The sequence below is a fragment of the Lactuca virosa genome, chromosome 4 (genome assembly GCF_052849685.1).
Source record: "Lactuca virosa cultivar CGN04683 chromosome 4, Lactuca_virosa_CGN04683_v6, whole genome shotgun sequence".
Lineage (NCBI taxonomy): Eukaryota > Viridiplantae > Streptophyta > Magnoliopsida > Asterales > Asteraceae > Lactuca > Lactuca virosa.
Genome location: NC_136429.1, coordinates 53157185 through 53175245, shown reverse-complemented (window position 1 = coordinate 53175245; position 18061 = coordinate 53157185).

Genomic DNA, 18061 nt, shown 5'->3' with positions numbered 1-18061 from the left:
TACATGTAATGAAGGTAGGTCACTTGACGCCCCTATTTTTTTTTTCTAATATAAGAGATTAAATATAAATAATAATTGTGACTTACTTGAAAGACAAAACTTCAAAAATGGTCCCTGTGGTATGCATATTTTTCGGGTTTTGGTCCAAACCACGATTTTTTAGATTAATGGTCATTTTCAACAAGTTTTATTGTGGAATTGGTCCCTGTTAAACTTGAAAAGACTAATCTGCCCTTTTAATTAGTTTTTTTTATTTTTTTAAACATTTTTCTTTTATTTAAGTATCAATATTAAAAAAATAAAGAAGAGGCTCTCTCTCTCTCTCTCTCTCTTATATATATATATATATATATATATATATATATATATATATATATATATATATATATATATGTAACGCCCGTGTTTCTAGGCTAAGCATTATCTTAACGTTTTAATAGTTAGGGTCAACAATTGTAACCTATTTTGAAGTAATGAAGAGGAATTATTTGAGTATTATGTGAATTATATGATTTTATGTGCATTATACTTGCTATTAACGATGTAATAAAATATTAATAAAAATAAGCGTCAAAAATAAAATAATAGATAGACCCAATATCTATAAAGAAAGTTGAAGTAGTCGTAATAAGGATTTCGGGGATATAAGGAACGCTGAAATCCGACTTATAACGAAGAAGTTATGACATGTCGAAGTTTTGCGGCAAAACCGGCACGACACCGGGAATCGTAAAAAGTGAGTTTGCAATAAAATACTTTTTAGCCTTAGCGATCTAAATGAAAGTAGTAGTATACGTTAAACCGAGAGCGTGCATAAAAAGAACGTCCAAATCTGACTTCGTATGAAGAAGTTATAATTTTTCTAAGATTTAGCATAACAGTGCACAACCCGAAATTCGAATTTTAAAGCGACCGATTTTTAGCCGACACAATCTAAACAAAAATTTAAGATCTCGTTAATAAGAACTCAACGATATAAAAACAGACGAATACGAACTTTGGATGACAAAGTTATGAATTTTTAACGGTCTTTACTTGTCCAGGCCTCTTAAAATATAACTTTAAAAATAAACTCAAAATTAGCCGACGGAGTCTAAACAAAAGTTGTAGATTACGTCGCCACCTACAAGTGGATCTAAATAACGTCAAAAACGGATCCCGTATGCGAAAGTTACGGAATTTAGAAGTTAGGAGTGAGCTGATGCGAGGAGGGTGACGTGGCCAAATCCTGGTCCTTGCTTGCTCTCCACGGTCTCGCATCCGGAGGCGACACCTGCCCCCTCGTACGCGCAGCGTAGCTCCGAGGAACGCCCATCGTACTGCGCAGGCCAGCTCCTATAAATAGCATGCGATGTTCTCCCATTTTCTTCATACATTCACCTTTCTTTCTCTCTCAAACTTCACTCTAAACCCCTCCCAACCCCTAGTACTTCCTAAGTGCTAAGAGACGAGTCCTGGAGCGTCAGAAGGCTCCGAGAAGAAGAGCTTTCGGCTCGGAAGTTCTGCCCCCGCAGAGTCCGGTTCCTAGCCAAACCCTATTATAAGTAAGTTATGCTTACCCTACTTTAAGTATAGCGTATGTTTAAGTTTATTATCATTATTGTGAACTTATAAAATATATATATATATATATATATATATATATATATATATTATAAAATATAATATACAAAGTGTTATTATAATATCTTTTAACTGCTCACGGTACGGGGAATCTGGTTTGAAGAGCTGCATAGGGTTGTTGGATTTCAGAAGTGCTATAATGCAAAAATGGTCCCTCCCTCCGGTGTTTCATGTCTAGCCCCTGTCTGTACATAATGGTTGAAAAGTATTGTTTAACACTTACAAAACAATATCACTTGTAAATAGTCAGAATAAATATTAGACGAAAATCTAGCGGTAATGATACTAGGTTTCATCGAAGGGAAATAGAATTGTGAGACGCGAAGCGCTGCCCGAGTTTGGAATCATCACTTTAACAAGTGATTGCATAGTTACTTTCATCTTACACACATATATGAAATATTTAATATAAATTACGTGCTATGTGTGCATATTATCTGTGTACTTGATATTTATGCTGGATGAACAAAATATGCATGTTTTACTTGATTTAAACTGTATATGTATTTTATACCTAGGATTATGATGGGTAGATGAAATAGATGATGAAAGAGGAAATAAAATTGATGAGAGGCCTTGATGTTTAAGATGATCCAGTCATCTAGCGGAGTATATATGACGCCCACAGACTATTCTAGGCAGTCCATTGGAACGCTAGCAGGCTCACAACCTGTAGGTGTTTTTGAATTAAGTGTTCACCAGGTGTACTCCATCCCCCTCATTGTTGCCTTATTTGACATGTATTGCTGAGGAATCCCCTCGCAGTGTTGTCATTCTGATGAAAATCCTTAGGCTAGGTCCCTTACTTTAGATGCTTTAGGGACAGAAAGTGAGGATAACGGGAATGGGTAATCGGGTTGTTTGATTTGATGAAATTGATAAACTTAATTATTGAGGGTTGAAAACCCTATGTGCTCACTATGCTCCCAATCCTGACCCACTCAGTTTCTTGTATACAGGTAGTGGCAAGAGAGCACATGAGTGATGATCTGATGAAAGATCAATGGATTATAGGCCACTAAAATAAATAGATGTTGTAAGGCCTATGTTGTTTCTGTTTATGCTTTTAATATGTATTGACAATGACATCCCGATGTTTTTAATATAATGAAAATACATTTCCTTGGAGATTCTTTGATAAATTCTTTATCATATTTTTGGGAACAAATTCCGCAACATATTTCTTCAAAAGCATACTCTGATTTTCAAATAAAGCATAAACAAATCGGTCTTTTTTGTTCATGAAATTGGGGATGTCACAATCTCTCTCTCTCTCTCTCTCTCTCTCTCTCTCTCTCTCTATCTCCCCCCCCCCCCTAAAAAAAAACCCACCCCATCTTCTTCTCTTAAATTCCACCCCTCTGATTTGCAATCTGGTGAAAAAGTCTCTACCCTCCTTCCCATTACTCTATCCCTGGAAAATACAATCACCAGAAAACACCCCTACTCTCTCGCCCCACCTAACCGCTTGACCCTCAACATCAACATTAACCACCATACCTCGCCCATCACCTAAACCAGACTAGGTAGCATCGCCGATGAACACCGACTACACCATCGCTCCTTCTCTGTTTGTCCCTATTTTCTCCTTCTTTCCCCCTTCAGATTGGGGAAGAGACCATTTTCAGATGGTGGATTCAGATCAGGAAAGAAACTTGTTATAGAAGAGGCCATTTGCACTCCAGCAAAATCGCACCCCTCCTTCTCTTGCAATAGATCGATTTCTATTTTTTCTTCTTTCTTTATGATCGCATATCCCATATCTATGTGTGTGTCTCACACATCACAGAAACAGGGAAATCGAACCCCTTTTTCTTTTCTCTGCTCAAAATTTCACAAAGCCACCCCCTTTTTCTTCAATCGCCAATGAGAAATTAGGAACCAGGACAAAAACGGGTTGCATTCTTTTTTTCTTTCTCATGTAGGTCTCGTATCTAATTTTTTGTTCATCCAATTGCAATCCTGTACAAATTCGATATCAATGTGTTTGTAACCGGGTTCGACAGTCCATATTGGGAAAGCACACATGCAACTGCTTCACAGACATCTCCTGTTGTTTCAGATTTTGTCGATGGAGGAGCCACTTCAAAACCGCCGTCTCCATCCTAATCAAATGGGTCTACACACCCTTTTCGTGTTCTTCACTGTGTGTGCATGTGTGTTTTTCAATTTTCCAATGTGTATTGAACCCCATTCAAGTGTGTGTGTGTGTATCGAATCTAGCAATTGAACCCCAATCAAGTGTGTGTATCGAATCGAGCATGTTTGAACATTAAAGAGTAGACAAAATGGGAATCCATGGTCTCCACAGGTGGGTATACGAGAGAGAGAGAGAGAGAGAGAGAAAGAGAAAAAGAGATAAAGAAAGAGAGAGAGGATGTGTGTGGGCCCCCTTCTATTGTTTTAATAATTAAAATATTAAAAAAATATTAAAAAAAAATATAAAAATATAAATATAAGGGTATGATAGTCATTTTAATTTTCGGAGGGACCATTTCCACATAGAAACATGCCCAAAAGGACTACGAAGCCAAAAAATTTGAGGTTTGGACGAAAACCCATAAAAAATACATACCACAAGGACCATTTTTGCAATTTTGTTTACTTTAAATATTTGAAGTGAACTACCTTAATGTGTTTGGGCAAAAAAGAATATATAAATCAAGATTTTATAGCCCACAACTTATATTTTAATATGTCAAATACCCACTTCATTTAAGATATAATCCAATAAGAAATGACACAATAAAAGTTAAAAATAATTAGATAACTAAAGAGAAAAAGAAAAAAAAACAAGACTTTTTCACCACGTCCTTTCTTCTCCCGCTTCTCAACATACGTTGATACGAATAATCGTACAAATCGAAAAATCGTCGATCAACAATTTAACCCCCGACAGGCTGCCTGCTGAGTATTGCCATTGCCCAAAGCCGTCAGCCACCGCCGGCGACAACTCCGACAGTTACATATATATTCGGGTTTTTTTTTTTTTTTTTTTTTTACATTCAGAGATGCGTATCTTTTGATACGACCTGACTTGGACCCACACCTAAGATATACTGATTTTCTTTTTCATTTTCTATCGATTTCACTTATAAAGTGAACCGCGTGGTTTTACATTATAAATTCGCCACTAGTAGTGACAATGGCGGTGGTGGAGGTGTTGGTGGCGATGACGGTTGTGGTGGAGGCGGTGGCTGTTGGTGGTGGCTGAGGTGACGGTGGTTGATGACGTTGGTGGTGGTTATGACATCGTGGCATGTATAGTTTCCTTTCACATATAATTTACACATTGAAAAAAACGTGAGAGTAGCAACACAATGTGTATTGAAATAAATTAAAAGTTATGTAAAGATCCTTAATTGTAAACTCATTTTAATATATCTTTTTTAAAGTTATAACACATTAAAAACACACTTCCAATAGTATATTATTGGATATCATTTTAATAGTTATCACCACCAAAAGTCAAAATTAGATCCTGATAACTAATTGAAGCTAATCGTATATGATTTCACATAAATGGGCGACTAACCACCCTCTATTGTCTATTCCGCCACCTCTTTACAAAATTGACAAAAATATATTGTTTTTGTATGAGATGATACTTATTATATGTTTTTTAAAATAAATATTTGAGAGGAAAGTGGAACATAACGTACGTGACCTTTGAAAAAGAAATTAACAACTGTGGTATAGTCAACAACTGTGGTCAAACTATTTATTTATCTATTTATTTTATTTTTTTATGTGGTTTTATTTATGAAATGAATATTTTACTTTATATCATTTCTTTTATTGTTTGTTATATAAAGTACAAGTATTAAATATAAATGGATCCACCACCCCTCACCCCTCTTTTCTTCTTCATGTGGACATGCCTCCTCCATTGCTATCGGCTCCTCCACCATCGGTTTAAAGGGTTCTGCTATTCAGAAATAGACGAGCTATTTCAACAGAAGAAGATTGAGAACAACTCAAATCTTATAATCTCAAATCACTCTGCTTTATTCACTAAGGGCAAAGCCCTTTATATAGGCTCCAAAGAGCCGTTTACACACGGTATCTTTACATTATTGCAATCGTTTGATTGCAAGAAGACAAACTACTTTACATAAGACTTTATGTCACATATATAATAATATTACACACTTACCGACACTTTTACATAATTGAATAAAGACAATCTATAATCGTTATTTTCAACAATGTGTCTTCTTTAATAATTTTTTCTTGTGTCATGCCTTACGTCATTCCTCCCGCCTCCAAAAAGACCTGTTTGTAAATAATGTTTGCTTCCGTCATGGCTGATGTGGCTTCCATTCTCTTGTTAATGTATCCGCTATATGATTGTTGGTGCTTTTAATATACTTGAGGTATGGATGAAATTGATGTAGTTGTAATTGCCATCGGATTAATCGTCCTCGACAATAATCTTCTTGTAACTTATATCGCCAAAAACCAAGTAAATACTTGGAATCTATGCGTAATTCGAATCTGGTTTGGAGTAGCTCAACTTTCCATTTTTTCAATGTTCTGAGACATGCTAGTGTTTCTCGTTCATGTGTGCTGTAATTTTGCTCCGTTTGGGAAAATGTTCCCGATATATACTTGCATAGTTTTTGCTCGTATTTATCTGTTTTTAATACTTCAGATGATACATCTGTATCAATGTATGCTTTTGGTGATATTTTCATATCACTGTATACTTTATCATTGTTTACTTCAGATGGTATTTTCATACCAATGTATGTTTTATCATTGTATACTTTTGATGAGTTAGATATGAGGTTTCTCTCACTATCTAATCTCAATAATACTTTTCCCCGTATAATTGCTTTTAGGCATCCTGCCCAAGTGTCTTGTGATGCATCTGTTTCTACGATTAAGAAATCATCTATTTTTGCATTATATAAAGTAGGGAGAACTTGAATGTTTTGTTTTATATTTTGTACCAAAATAGTATCTGTATTGGTCCAAGACCAAGGTATTTTTTCTGATATTTTCTTTTGTAAAACTTTTCTTTCTTTCGCTAAATTTTTCAAAAATCCTTGTTCTGCAATATAATTTAGACAACCAAGAAATCGTTGTATTTGTTTTCTATTTTCAAGTTTATTAGGAAACATATTTAATTTTTCTCGTATATTGTCTGTTAACGATAATTGACCATTTTCTCCAATTTTTAAACCGAGATATTCAACTGTAGTTTGAAAAAGTTTTGATTTCTTTTTTGATAAAACTAAATCCTTTTCTTTAATTCTTTGTAAAACCTTGATGACTGCATTAATGTGTGTTTGTTCGTTTCCTTTTGTAAAAACAATTATATCATCAATATATGCAAGACAAATATGATCTAAACCATTTAAGGTTTCATCCATGAATCGTTGATATATTGCTGGTGCCTGTTTTAAACCGAATGGAAGAACATTCCATTCATAATGCTTCTGAGGAGGACATGAGAAAGCGGTTAGTGGTTTCGTATTTTCATGTAAACGTAACTGCCAATATCCAGATTTTGCATCAAATGTACTAAAATGTGTATTTCCTTTTATTTTTTCTAAAATATATTCTTTTCGTGGTAATTTATATGAGTCTCCTATAGTAGCATCATTCATTTTTTTATAATTGATTACCATTCTTCGTTTGCCTCGTTTTATTTCATTATTATTTTCTACATAAAATGCAGGTGCTGAATGAGGACTCTTGCTAGGTCGAATGATTCCTTTTTCTAATAGTTCAGTGCATTCCTGTTTGAATTCAGAAACATCTTTTATGTTGTATGGAATTTTATTTGGAACATTAATTTCATCATTAGCGTTTTTTAATAATATTATTATTTCTTGATTATTTCTATTTTTTAAATGATCTAGTGGATTTTCACTGCATACTTCTTCAAGTTGTTTTTCAGCAATTTCTTTAGCAAATGTTAGTAATATGCGTAGTTGAAAACCAACTTCTTGTTTTATTATTTTAATAAGATCATAATGTTTGATAATTGCAGTTTTTATAAAACCTTTTGTTGGATGATTGAGACTTATATCGTCATTTGTTTGTATAAATGGTTGATATAATTTAAGGAAATTATTTCCTATAACTAAATCTATTCCCGAATCATGTTGATATATAGTTGGAGTTTTAAATGGTGTTTTTTCAATTACTATATCTATATCTTTTCCTACGAACCAAATTTTGTGAATTGATTTATCAGCAATTGTTATTTTTAATGGTTTTTCTAATTTTTCCCAATTTTTTAATATCTTTTTTCTTCCAAAACATAAAGTAGCCCCTGTATCTATATATGAAACTAATTCTTTTTCTTGTATTTTGGTTGTAATAAAGGTACTGTTTGGGTTAATATTTGTTTTTCTTTTACTCATTTTTATATTAGCAAGTTGTGTTTGTTAGAGTGGTTGAAACATTGCGTATTGTTTTTAGATTTCGATTTTGTGATTTTTTTTATTTCTTAATTCCTTCTTGTAATCTAGATATCTTTTTTAATTGATTATTATATTCTTTATTTACTGGTTGTAATTTTAATAAATAGTTTTCTTCATATGATAAAGCATTTTCTAAATGTTTAATGGTATTAGAGATATTAGAATTTATTTTCCAGTGGTTTTTTAATATATTAGTCCAAAGCATGTTATCTTTTGAAGAATTAATTTGTACTTTTGAATTCATTTTACTAAGGTATCTGAAAGAAAATTAATTGAATTGTTAATATTTTTTATGATTAACTTCAATTTTTAATCTTTCAATTTTAACTAATTGATATGTAGTATGATTTTTGTTTTTATAAATTAGTTCGTGTACTTCAGATTCTTTTTCTTTTAAATGTTGTGTGGATTTTTCTAAATCTTTCCATAATTTTTTAAGTAAATCAACTTTATATTTATTTTATTACTCATAATTTTTATTTTACCATGTGAAAGGTCGTTTAATAGTAAGTGATTTTTCTTTAAGTAGCTGTTTTTCATTGAGTGATTCTTCTTTAATAGTTTTTATTTTTAAATATTTTTCAAGTAGAATTTTCTGTTGATTTAAATTTTGTAATAATTCAGGAATTTGTTTTAATACAATTAAACTTTCTACTTCTATAATATTATTTAATTTTTGACTAATTATGTTTAATTTTTCTCCTATTGATTTATCTTCTTCAGGATTAAGACCGATGTTATATATTATTCCTTGTGGTAAATTTTGCGGTATTTCTATAATCATTTCTTTATCTGGTATACATGGTTTTGTATTTTGATATGATCCTTCAAGTGTTTTAAAATATTTTAGAGAGTTACTAGATGATTCTGTCATATTCTTAAACTTAATGATCTAATCATTTCTTTAATATCTTCTAGCTTTTCATCGTTATTTTCATTAGATGTTGAAGGCTGACATTCTGAAATAGAAGATCTACCTATTATAGTTGAAAATGGAGGTTCTATAATTGGACTTCTTTTTATTAACGGAGTAGTTATTATTGGTTGAAAATTAATTTCATTGAATATTCTATTATTAGTCATATTTGGTGATTCAAGGGATAATAAACGGGTAAATAATTTATCTATATAAATTCTATCTTCTGTTTTAAATGTAATACTATGATAAGAATTTGTTAATGCATAATTTATTTGATATGTAATAGTAAATGGATGATTACCTTTTATCATAAAATTTTGTCTTAATAATTTATATCGTACAGTAATACTATTACTTAAATTTTTATCTTTAAGACTTAATCCTAATTGAATATTAATATCAAATTTTATTTTTCCTTCAATTAAATTACCTTCTCCTTATGCAATAATACTTTCTTGGTTGTTAATTATACGATCATCTCTGATTTCTAATTATATTGGTGTATTTAAATTACTTACAGTACTTTTTAAGATTATTTGAATAGTTGATATATGAATATAAGCAATTTTTATTCTATATGTTTCTTTAATATGAGATAATCTATTTCTAATTTGTTGTTTATTTATTATGGGTATAGTAATATTTCCTTGAGTTAATTCTATAGGTATTGCTTGTTCTCCTATAATTTTTCCATAATATATAATATTTTTTCTAGAAAAGAAATTTTTAAATGTGTTATATCTAAAATTGTGTCTTTCGGATAGTGTGAAATTTGATTTTCTTATAGCGTCTTTATTGATGTTATTTTTATTAATTAAAGCATCAAAAGTGTATCCAGATTCATTTTCTTCGTTATTAATAACTATTGGTGAGTTTTCTATTTTTTGAGACATACTTATAGTATTAAATCTTCTTACGATAAATATTTTAATTGTTGATAACTTTTTTAAATATGAATATTTAAAAACAATGGTTATTCATTATCATGTTTATGATGTTTATCATGTTTATGATGCTTATCATGTTTATGATGCTGCATATGCATATATTCTTATTAACGATAGATTGAATATGCAAACTAGTAATAAGAATAATAAGAACGTTACTTAGCTCTGATACCAAATTGAAAAACATGGCGGAATTAATAAAATTAAGACAGAATATACCTGAATGATGCGTCGGAATGGATTGACGATGGATTGATTATCTGGGTTTGATATGTTTATATGAATATATGGATATGTTTGGATAGGGTTCTGCTATTCAGAAATAGACGAGCTATTTCAACAGAAGAAGATTGAGAACAACTCAAATCTTATAATCTCAAATCACTCTGCTTTATTCACTAAGGGCAAAGCCCTTTATATAGGCTCCAAAGAGCCGTTTACACACGGTATCTTTACATTATTGCAATCGTTTGATTGCAAGAAGACAAACTACTTTACATAAGACTTTATGTCACATATATAATAATACTACACACTTACCGACACTTTTACATAATTGAATAAAGACAATCTATAATCGTTATTTTCAACAATGTGTCTTCTTTAATAATTCTTTCTTGTGTCATGCCTTAAGCAATGACATAAGAAGCCATTATTAAAGAAGACATTATTGAAAACACGTGTCCTTTCAATGTGGAAGGGATTGTTATTAAATTAAAGTGTCGGTAGGATAATTATTATATGTCTATTGTATTATTGTGATGTAACATAAAGTGTTAGTCCCTCAATAGTCTAGGGGGCTATATTGTAAATATGTTTGTCATATTGCAATCATACGATTGCAATTCAATTATGTAACCGGCTCCTTTAAGCCTATAAATAGGGCATTTGCCCATATGGAATAAACAAGCTAAGTTTGAGTGTTTAAGATTTGAGTTGATCTCAATCTTCTTCTGTTGAAATAGATTTTCTATTTCTGAATAGCAGAACCCTATCCAAACATATCTATATATTCATTTAAACATATCAAACCCAGACAATCCATCCATCGTCAATCCATTCCGACGCATCATTCAGGTATATTCTGTCTTAATTTTATTAATTCCGCCATGTCGTTCAATTTGATTATGATAGAATTATACCTGAATAATGTTTTTGAATAATGTTCAATGCCTCCTCCATTGCTATCGGCTCCTCCACCATCGGTTTAACGACACATCACCACCTAAAATCAAAACCTACAAACGTATTTTACAAAAATCAAATCGATTGAAGATTCTAAATAACAAAGAAATCAAAGTGATTGAAACCAAAATCAAAAGGAAAAATGACTTAGGAGGTTAACTGCCTCTTATTTTTGTTCACATATTGGCAACTTCTTCTTTTTTGTACACATAAAGCCAACTAACTTGTTTTACGTGTTCAATTTACACAAATATTACCGGCTAACGCCTCTTTTAGCTGATGTGGCTAAATCAAGGCTTAGTTGGCATATACAACATAATACGTGGCATCTACGTGGCATAATACACATTAGTTCATTATATAAAAGGTGTTATAGGGGTCGTTTGTACGTTAAAGCCCTAGATCGACAATGACTTCTTCTTCTGCTACATCTGTCTCTTTCAAACGCAATGTCGAATTGCAAACTGACCATCCGTGTAAGTGCGAGATGACATCTCGTATGAGGATTTCAAGAACACCCGACAATCCTGGAAAAAAAATCGAGTTTGTCAAAGCTCATTGGTAAATCAGTTTTTTTTTATTATTATTCTTATCCGTAATTGAATCTTCTTCTTCATATTCTCTTCAATTTAACCTTTTTTTTATACTTTTCTTGAAGAGTGCAAGAACTCCAAAATGTAATTTCTTGGAATGGCTGGAAGAGGATGACTACGCAGTAGAGAAGAACAGTGATTTGGGACAAATCTACAACCTAACATTGAAGCTTGGAAAACGAAATTAGTATATGCAGGAAGAAGTTGGAAGAAGAGAAGAACTCTGATTTGTTCTTCAGACAAGAACTGGACAAAGTGAAGTGGAAGTTGTTTACTTATAAATTTGCATTATTTGTGTTATTTTTCTTGTATGTTAAAGATGTAGTTTTGAAAGTTTGATGTGTTCTTTGTATCCTATTTGATGTATTCTGACTAAATCATGTAGTTCATGAAGTTTTGTATGCAATAAAAGTTGGATGTATTATGACTAAAGCATGTGTTTGAGTTAATGTAACATAATTTTAATGTATTATGACTAAAGTTTGATATATAATGAACTTGTGAAAAAGATGTTAAAGACAAGGAACACAAATGGCATTATAAACATCACAAAAGCCATTACAAAACATGTACTTAAATAAAGATAGTAAACATCACAAAAGCCATTACAAAACACGTGCTAAAGTACTTTACAATACAAAAGATTCCCAAACATACATCAGAAAACATGCATTCCAAAAGATGGGGACCCAAAAGATGTGTCATGTTTGTCCTATTGTGCCAAAAGCTATTACATGACCGAAGATTCCAAAACATGCATACCAAAAGTTATGCCAAAATATAAACAAGACATTAAAATTAAATCTCCAGTGGGTGTTCATTATTGCTTCACTCTTTCCTACCTATGTTTTTCCCTAGCATAGTCTTTGTAATTCTTTCTGAAGTTATGTTTTTCCCTAGCATAATCTTTGTAATTCTTTCTGAAGTTTTTCTTGTCCTCTTTCTAACTTGAATTTCTTCATTGTCTTGAATTTCATGTTCCACATTATCTTGAATTTCATGTTCCACATCATCTTGAACCTCTTCTTGAATGTTAACTTGAATTTCCTGTTTCACTTCATCTTGAACCTCTTCTTGAATGTTAACTTGAATGTCCTGTTCCACTTCATCTTGAACCACTTCTTGAATGTTATCATGAACTAAAGGAACTTCAATGTTAGCTTCAACATCAGCTTCAAGAACTTCAATGTTAGCTTCCACTTCAGATACTTCACTTGCAGCTTCCACATCACTTGCAACTTCCACTTCACTTTCACTTTCACTTTCATAGTCACTATTACTTTCACTTTCAAACACAACTACACGTTCCAACTCCAATTCAGCTTCAAGGTCCACTTGAACATCAACTTTACCTATAAGAGGGCAAAAGTTCAGAAATGGTACATAAGTGTAAAATATCATATAAGTTAACACCATACCTTGTTTCTTAGGTTTCTTTTTTTGTAAACCTGAAGTAGATGGTACATCATTTGGTCTTTGAGGAGATGTTGATTTGTTATGCCCTATTTCCCTACAAATGGTACATCTCAATACCATTCCCCTTTTTGAGACTATATGCCTTGTTCCCTTAGCTTCCCTCTCAACTTGATCCCTTTTCCTTTTCATTATTGGTCTTCCAGGTAGCCTTCTTTTTTTAGGGGGCAATGGTTTGGTGTAATCCACTTCAGGCCACATAGAACTACAGTTCAGTGGCCTAATGTTATACCTATAATAAATTGCATACATTGATGTAGTAAACCATTCTGACACGTAGTCCTTAGGATCCCTATTGAGGCTTGAAATGGCAGCATATCCATGCATACAAGGATACCCTGTTAACTGCCAAGCCCTGCATCCACATTATCTGGTATTAAGGTCTACAACATATCCATCAGACCCTAGCCCCACCTCAAATTGCATATAACCAGAAGCTACCACTTGCCAAAACCTGTCCACAATCACATATAATTTAGAAAATATTAAAATATCAAACATATAAGCAACAACAATTTACCTTTGTTGTTCCTTAAGCTTGTTCAACTTCAACCTTATGGAATGACATATATTTACATCCCAAGATTGACCCTTGCTCTTGTAAATACATAACCTTTCCATCACATAAATCTGGATTTCTTCGAACATGTTAATGAGTGGTTTCTTCCTAGAAGCTTCAATCAATGAGTTAAAACTTTTAGAAACACCATTTTCATATGCATCACAACTCCTATCAACCTGAAAAAATGCTTTACGCCAGGTTTTAGGGTCCCTTTCCATCAAATGTTCATAAGCCAGTGGTTCCAGCTTCTTGATTTCATTCATATGGTACTCAAATTTTTGTTGAATTGTAGATCCAACAACTCTCCAAAACAGCTTCCTAAATATTTGACCCTTAAATCTTCTGGAAATTAGCACAGATGTGCCTAGCACATTGCCTATGCTCTGCAGCTGGAAACCTTTCCTTCACAGCTTCAGTTAATCCCTATAATCAATACATACAAAGCATAAGTTTAAACATATTAAGTATGAAAAATATCAATAAGGGAAGTTTGAACATTACTTTGTGTTGGTTTGATATTATGGTTAGTCCATTCCTAACTCTCATTCCAATGTCATCAATCAGAAGATCCAGAAACCACAGCCCATGCAACATGATATATGTGATTGTTTTCATCCCTCTCAATGGTTGCAAGAAAATGACCTCTGCATATGCCCTTTAAGAAACAACCATTTACTCCAATTACCCTCATACAACCCTCCCTCTGTCCATCCTTCAAACCCTTTAAACACACATAAAACTTTGAGAAGTATGTTTCTATCAGACATCACATCTACCTCCATCTTAACTATTGATCCAAGATTTGTCCTTTTTAGCTCTTATCCACAGCTCCATGTTTAGGCATAATTCCATATTAAAGTACTTTCTATCTGTTGAAATGTGTATTTCGTAGCATTTCCGCATTATCCAACACTTGCTATCAGGTTAAAACTTTTACTGACCTTAGCTTTCAATTTCCTAATGCTCATATTTGATTTCTACAATATCTCATTCATGAAATGAGTTCCAATCCATTTGTAGGTTATAATGGACCCAAATTTGAATACTCTTGAACAATTATTCCTATCAATTAAGGACTTAATATGAAAATACCTCTCATTCTTCATCCAGGTTGCCCACAACCTAAAGGGACAACTCTTATTCTTCTTATTCTTCTTATGTTTACAATATTTTGCCAACAACCTTTGATGATCAGTTTTTTCAAACCATAAAGCATACCTAATCTTGACGACATAGTTATATAGACATAGCTTCAATTACATTGGGTTGGAAAACTTCATACCTAAAACTAGGACCATTTTATCCCATTATTGATTCTCATCAAAGATAGGGAACACAACCTCATCATCTTCATCATCATCATTTACTTCTTCATTACTATTAGGAATGGATTTACCACACAACTTGTTCAAAAATTCATCATCAATTGTTTTGTCAAAAGTATGCACCTCTTCATCAGGTTCATGCTTATATTCCATTATATCTGAAATATGTGAGTCCATATCTTCATCTTCTACCAACTTAGACACCTCATCACCTGTTAACACCTCCTTATCGGCCCAGTCAAGAATAGGTACATTTTGGTGGTCAATGTAGACATTCATTCTTAACTCGTTCTTAGGCATGTAATCATCTTCAATAACTCAAAATAATTAGCATCATTGTTGATTCTTCTAATACCTTCTGCCAATGTTTCATTTCTACTACAATAGTATAATTTTTCACACCTTCGTCTAGTCAGCTTTGTAACCCACAACACAAATTCTCTATAGTTCATGCCACCAAAATCCACATCACGAACTGACATTCTTATAGGGTCTAAGTACACTAATGGGTTTGGTGCAAACATTCCATTGTAGTGAAAATCTACGTAACGTTAGATGATTCTGACATGTTACAGTCGACGATTTCAAGTCCCAACTTCAATTCCAAACAATGAGTTCCTACTACTTCGATCGATTGCTTTATGAGAAAACTTAATTAATCGGGAACGATTTGGGAGTAAATGTGAGGAACCCCAATTAAATGAAGTCGATTTCGGACAAAAGGGTGTAATGAACACGTAGTATGCCACATAATTTCTTTTAAATGAGCTAATTTGAGTCAGCTGGTTAAAACAGGCGTTAACCGGTAATATTGGTGTAAATTGAACGCATAAAACAAGTTAGTTGGCTTTATGTGTATAAAAAAGAAGAAGTCGTCAACATGTGAACAAACATAAGAAGTAGTTACTTTCATAAGTCATTTTCCCAAATCAAAACCGCCATCCAATACACACCATTACAAAAATATGTAATAGAAAAATGAAATTACTCGTTACGATCGAGATACCATTAATAGAGAAATCGAATCGATCAAAGATTTCATGAAAATAAGTTAGTGGCTGAGAAATCACTAAGTTGAAAATATGTTTTTTATGATTAGTCGTTAGTAAGAGTTTATGTATTTTCTCCTTCCATAAAATTATTGAAGAAGAATAGAGATGATTGGAAATTCAGAACGGACCGGATATTGTAATTTACTCACATTATTAATTTGTTATATCATAAATATTATTTAAAACTACTAGTTTAAATTAAATGTCATGTTGTTTTTAAATACAATGTAATATTGTCTATTTTATTTGTACTTAATTATATTAAAATGTATTCTATAATTTGAGTTGTTATTTGAAATTGTAATGATCATTTTTGGGTGTATGATAAAAGTTGCTTTCTGTTTTGATTTTTTGGTCATATAGGTTTTTCATATTATTTAACACTTTCACAATTTCGTCTTGATTTTATCACATGATAAACGAAAAAACCAATTTGAATAAATATTTAACAAATTTAAATAGTAACATTTTGCAATCCACAAATCGTAACTATATTGCTATTTTATTCGTCTCAAAGATTGTTTAGAAGTAATATTAGGCACAATCCGTGCTACTCTGACCACCCAAACAACACAAAATGATATGTTGCCTAGCGGATAAATTGCAGGGCAGGGGGTGGAGGACAAGAGGGTAATATTGGTTTTCTTAAATTTACAAGTATTTATATATAGGTAAAAATTCATTTGAAACCATGAATTTTTTGTGAGACGTGAAGACATGATCTTAACTATTTATTTTTGAGATAAAAAAATTTAAAAAAAATTTCTAAAATGCAAAGTAAATTGAAAAGTCCAAAATTCTTTTTTTATAGATATTATTTTCGTTATTTATTTTATATAAAAAAATATAAAAATATAAATTATTGTTTTTTAATGTATATACATGAATATTCTAATAGAATTGTACGTATAATATCCTATTTGAATATTTTAAAAGATTATAATATTGTGTTAGAATAACTATATGCATAATATTTTATTAAAATACTATGTGGTATTCTAAAAAAAATAATAATGTAATATTTTAGTATAATACTAAAATATTCTATAAATTCTAGAAAATATACACGTAATGTAAAAAAACGGTAATTTATTTTTTGGATAAAATATAACGAAAATAATATATATATATATATATATATATATATGGAATTTCTATTTATTTTGAATTTTATAATATTTTTTGTTGACATGAAAAATAATTGGTTAGGAATACGTTTCCATGTCTCACATAATTTTCTTGTAACCTAACTTTTTATATACATTTCGTTGTTTTATTCATGTTCATTAAGATTTTTTTTATAAATTGTTTTATTTAGAAATTCATTTTCTATCTTTTTTATAATATTGCCTTTTTACATATTTTTACAACTTATTTTTGTGAAATATCTATAAAATTAGTTTTCTTTAGAATTTTTTTACAAAGATCTTTATGCTTTTATGCATGTTTCTTAAAGATTTCTGAGTTTTACAAATTAATGTTTTTCAGAAATCCGTTTTTATTTATGTAAGGTTGTACATATAAAACATCATTTCATTGTATATTATGTTTTGCCTATTATATGTACATATTTTCTGGTGCATTGCATCATGTTCAACACCTTTTTTTTTTTTTTTTTTATTTGTGGCGTAAAAAACGACTACATGTCCATGTACAGGTCATTGTTTTCTTCAACCCAAATACTCTAATATTCTAAATGTTTTCAGTACTATATTTTATCAACTTTCACTCACTATTATGTTATTCAACCCCAATCACTTCAATTGTTTTCTATATTCTATTTTGATTTACTTACATATTTAATTGTAATCTAAATAACTAATTTAGGAATATATATTTTATACTAAATGGTAAATTGAAAAATATTTTGCTGAACTCTAAACATTATATATACTATCAATTCCTAAAACCCTTAGAAACAGTAAAGTTCTTTCTCTTTCTTATT